This window comes from Ambystoma mexicanum, chromosome 13 (assembly GCF_040938575.1).
Source record: "Ambystoma mexicanum isolate Mex_15411 chromosome 13, UKY_AmexF1_1, whole genome shotgun sequence".
Lineage (NCBI taxonomy): Eukaryota > Metazoa > Chordata > Amphibia > Caudata > Ambystomatidae > Ambystoma > Ambystoma mexicanum.
The window spans coordinates 604063466-604068692 of record NC_090938.1 but is presented as its reverse complement, the minus strand read 5'-3'; the positions used below and the strand labels follow the sequence as shown (position 1 = coordinate 604068692).

The 5227-nt window shown below is 49.3% G+C and overlaps 1 long non-coding RNA gene across 1 annotated transcript; it reads right to left on the bottom strand.

Moving 5' to 3' along the window:
- Nucleotides 1-3691: 3691 nt before the first annotated feature.
- Nucleotides 3692-4327, bottom strand: LOC138520637 (uncharacterized). Its single transcript, XR_011282828.1, has 3 exons — nucleotides 4282-4327; nucleotides 4021-4155; nucleotides 3692-3912 (listed from the first exon to the last, which is right to left on the bottom strand). It is a non-coding gene; the product is annotated as an uncharacterized lncRNA (long non-coding RNA).
- Nucleotides 4328-5227: the final 900 nt, after the last annotated feature.

The following is a 5227-nucleotide window of genomic DNA, read 5'->3' as shown; positions in this document are numbered from 1 at the left end:
TTGGCATGCATGGGTGACTTGTACATTTCACTGGTTGCATTGTGACTTCGTTGCACCTACGGGGAGTTGTACTATGTGGCCAGGGAGCAGTGTACAGGCACTCAGTGGGGGCGTTTACGGTTGATTCGCGATGCCGTACTTCTCACCATGGCGGAATGGTACTTTCCGCCGTGCTTGATGGCGTTAAGTACATGTTCGCTAGGGTCGGAATTCGCGTACCCTTGCGCCATGGTGCTAATTACGGTTTGGCATGGCGCGCGCGCGCGTACTTGGTGCAGTTAGCGTTGGCGTTCACTACGGTGTCGCTAATGGCATCGTACTTTACGGTGACGGGTCATAGTCGCACCGAGCGCTATTCGATGGCGGTATTGCATTTCCGCCATCGTTTTTCGCTTTCCGCAAGGGTCGTAATGAGGGCCAATGTGTGTTGCAGGATGGAATAGAGGGCTCTTCAAAACAATAGTCAGTGGTTAAGGGTCATTTACAGCTTTCATCCAATAATGTTCAGCTGTCCCTGTCATTATGCAAGTTTGGAATCGTGTCCTCCAAGACATGGACATGAGCACACATGTACTTGCTTTGTGCAGGTCCTAAGGATTAAGTAAGCGAAGCAGGTTAGTGATTGGCCCCTTAGCCCTACCATTTGCCCCGGAACTTGATCTATTCTGTCTTTGTTCAGCATTGCCTCTTTAGCCCTACCATGTGCCACTCCATTTTACCTCCTTAGCCCTACCAGTTGCTCCACAATTGTACCTAATCTGGCTCTTTTAAGCATTTTCTCCTTAGCCCTACCATTTGCACCTCTATTGTATCTATTCTCTCTACTTAGCCCAACCATTTGTACCTCCATTTTACCCATTCAGGCTCTGTTTACCATTGCATACTTAGCCCTACCATTTGCCACTCCATCTTATCTATTCTGGCGTTGTTCAACATGGCCTTCTTAGCCTGCCTGTTTACAACTCCATTTGACATATTCTGGCTCTGTTAAGCAGTGGTTTCTTAACCCAAACATTTGCACCTACCTGTTACCTACATTTGACCTATTATGGCACTCTTAAGCACTGGCTTCTAGGCCCTAGCAATGTCCCACATGTTTACCTATTCTAGCTCTGTTCAGCATTGTCTCCTGTGAGAAACCAGAGGGTGTCTCACCGCTAATCCCCGGGGGATCTCTCTCTCAGGTGTCCAGGGCACAGCCATCGCCTTTGGATCCAGATCCTGGAGGTGGACCAGTGCGGGAGGATCACCTCCGTGAGGGGTCATCAGGGAGTGGGGGTGAGATAACCAATGGTGAGAGGCTATATTCCCCCTTTTTTGTCCATCTACCTCATCCTATTTTTTAGGATTTTACAAAGTCCCAACAAAGTCCCAACTAGCAGGTGCAAGTGGATCTAGATCACCTAGCCTAAGCCCCTCCCACCTGGTGCCTTCCTGCCTGCCGCTCATTTTCACCACTTAGCAAGCCCCACCCACCTGGTGCCTTCCTGCTTGCTGCTCTTTTTCACCACTTAGCAAGCCCCGCCCACCTGGTGCCTTCCTGCTTCCCGCTCTGTTTCCCTACTTAAGGAGCCCTCCAGCTTCTTTTCCTTTGCAGATGGGGAGCAGGTGCAAGTGAGTCTAGGTCACCTGGCCTAAGCCCCACCCACCTGGTGCCTTCCTGCCTGCTGCTCTTTTTCACCACTTAGCAAGCCCCGCCCCCCTGGTGCCTTCCTGCTTCCCGCTCTTTTTCACCACTTAGCAAGCCCCGCCAACCTGGTGCCTTCCTGCTTGCTGCTCTTTTTCACCACTTAGCATGCCCCACCCACCTGGTGCCTTCCTGCTTCCTGCTCTTTTTCACCACTTAGCAAGCCACGCCGACCTGGTGCCTTCCTGTTTGCCGCTCTGTTTCCCTACTTAAGGAGCCCTCCAGCTTCTTTTCCTTTGCAGATGGGGAGCAGGTGCAAGTGGATCTGGGTCACTTGGCCTAAGCCCCGCCCACCTGGTACCTTCCTGCCTGCTGCTCTTTTTCACCACTTAGCAAGCCCTGCCCACCTGGTGCCTTCCTTCACCATCACTGTCTTGTGGCCAATGCTGGATTTGATTTTTATGGACTTCATTCATTCACGGTGTGACACTCTTTCTCAACTCTCATGCTGGACTTCCTTTGCATCTTGTACTCATGGTGGCCCTGAATCATGCTGTTCCCATCTTCATCTTGTATCCTGGCTTGCAACATTATGTGTTACTACTGACTTCTGCAATTGTATTCACTCTCCACTCTTGCTTCCCCACTCTATTTGACTGCTAACTCTCTTTTCTCTCCTCCTTTGCCTTCTCCCTTTTCCTATCTCCTCCCCTTACTTTCTTCTATGCACTTACTCTATCAGAATTGTCCCTGCACCTAATATGATAGCAACCTCGTCTGTTTCCTCCACCCTCCCATTACTGTTTTATTTTCCTCCCCACCACCCCTCCAGCACTATCTGAAATGTCGTCAGGCCTAGTATGATAGTCACTTGTTTTGTTCCTCCCCTCCCTTTCTGCACCCCTCACCCTCACCTTTTGTTTTTCTCCGGCTCTACCAGAAATGTCGTCAGGCCTAGTACGGTAGTCGCCTGTCTGTTTCCATTTCTTTCCCACTCTCCCCCTCCCTTCCTTACCTATGTCTTAGCTCTTGCACTATCTGAAATGTCATCAGGCCGAGTACGATAGTTAATTTCACATCCTTACTATTCATGGCCTGTAAGTATGTGGTTGTATTTTCCCTAGTTCCCTCCCTTGCCTTGAAGCGCTATATAAATAAACGATGATATCATATCATATCATACCCTTCCCCTTTTTACACAGACACTGGGCTGAAGAAGTGTGTGACTGAGAATAACCAGATTATCTCTCTCACGTCGTACTGGACATGTCCCGTTAATCGGGTCAGGCAAAGTCAGGCAATTTACCCTAAGATTTACCCTAAGTGCATAAACCTGATACCAATTAGCTCTCCTCGCACGAATAAAAGGCACCACCTAAAGACACACTCTGAGCAAGGCGGAACACAAGAACAAGCAGAACTTCTGGGACGAAGGTACACCTAATGGAGCAGAGCGATGTACCAAGGAACTATAGCAACAGGCCAAAAACCCCAAGGCTTACCTACTGGGGGTCATTGCATCCGACAGACCACGAAAGACGCATGGAGAAGGCCATATCCCACAAGTGAAGATTGCATTGTGTTCCAAGGACGCCAGCGACCCTCCTGGGTGAACGGCAGAGTTGGGGAGGCGAGGTGAACAACGTTGCAACTTTGTGTGAACTGCATCGTGAGAGGTCTGAGCCCAGCTGAGGGGGAACCTAGGAGAACTGTGTGGTGAAAGGTCTGAGCCCTGTAAACAAGAAGATGTACCCTTCCTGGTGTACGAAGCTCAAAGCTATAATACTTTATTGGCACAGGAGTATACTCCTGTCCCTAGATTAGTGTATAGGTTGGTCTATTAAGTGGTAGATCCAAACCTGAGGAAAAAGGTATATTAACCTCTCACTGAGCTAAGACAAACCAGAGGGTAGCAAACAAGGGTTTTATTTGCTAATCGTACAGGTAAATATTCAGTACATAAAGCTTAAAAGAAGGTGTTGAAAAATGCAACATAGATGAACAAAAGGTAAAGACAACATATAATACCACAATAAATACTCCGAAAAAGGGAGAGAAGTGCAGTATTTACAACAAAGTGAACAAAAAATGCTGTATTAACAATATACAGATCAATCTTGAGCAAAGGTTTTTATCTTTCGTTTTTTGCAAACGTGGCAGAGACTGAGTGAACAGAGTCTGATTCAGGCGGGAACAAATGCATGTGGCTGTTCCCGGATTGACACGTTTCGGCGGAAGTGCATTAAGGTAGCGTCTGCCTTCTTCAGGGCTCCGTAGGGGCGACCCTGCAATGTGGATAGAGTGCTACAGTGAGTGATTTATAAGCATGCCAATAGTCATTTGGCATATGTGACAATATGTCTGTTTTCTCAAGCACCGAAGCGGCGGCTTACCTGCCGGTGCTGAAATCCCAAAGTCTCGGTCTTCAATCACCAAAGGGCAAAAGGGCTGGGCAAAGAAAGTACTCAATTGGGTCCTACTGGAAGGTGGGCAGGCCCAGGGCAGTAGTCGTAGTGTTGAGCGTTGTTCTGCGCAAGAGACAAAAGTGGGGGTAGAAAAAATATACTGAGGATGTTGTATGGACCTCACTACTGGCTTCAGTGGCTTGCAGGCAAATACCAATGCAGGGTGCAGTGAATACATAAAACAGGTACCTGCAAGAACGCAAGTGAAAGTTCACTGGATGGTTAAAGAGCTGGGGTGGGTGCACAGAAAATCTTCATCAGCATCAGGTGAGATGTCTGCAAACAGTCCTAGGTGGATCCCTGGACAGAGAAAGAAAAGAACAGCCCAGGGTGAGGTGGGGAACCAAAGTTGACTGGTCCATAAATATTAGGCGTATGGATTTCATTGCGCTGTCCATGTGTAGGACATAAGAGCAAGGTGCAGGATAAAGTCATTTGCACATACACAAATAGTTATCAGCAGTGGATGTTAGTTCCGTTCGTTTTGTGGTGTACAAAACGGAGAGGTAGTTTTATCCCTCCCTCAGGTGTCCTTATTGTGCTTATAGGTCAGCCCCTTGTGGCCGTGTGTACAGGGTATGTACAGGGTATAAAGAATAGCTAGTTCATCTGTGGTCAGGTCAAATACCGCACCGACGTGTGTTAATAGGTGGGCAGACATGCTACAACCTCTAAGCGTTAGCTTACCTAGCACGGCGGCTTCTACAGTCCAGTCGCGCGCAGAGAGGAACGCTGTCTGGCTGGACAGGGGCCGCGAGTATGCGTTGCAAGTGAAGGCGCGGGCGCTGGATGCCGTTGTGGAAGAAAAACGGCATCCATGGCAACCGCGCGTGCGCGGGGCACGAAGCTCCATGACGCTAACCAATCCCCTGCAGACACGGAAACAGTGTCGTTCAGGGGTGGAGGCGCGCGTTCCCGTTTGTTATGGGAATGGTTGCTATGGGAACTAGCGACGGCGTGCGGCTGCTGCCGCTGCAAAGGTGCTCGTGGAGCGACTAGGACTCATCTCGCGGGGCTGATACAGGTGAAGAAGGGGGTGAGTGGGGGGGGGAGGGAGAGAAATTGATTTGAGAATGGTGTGTCCCAGCACTGTGAGAAGTGGGACAGGGTTGGTGGTAACAAAGCACGTGGGCTA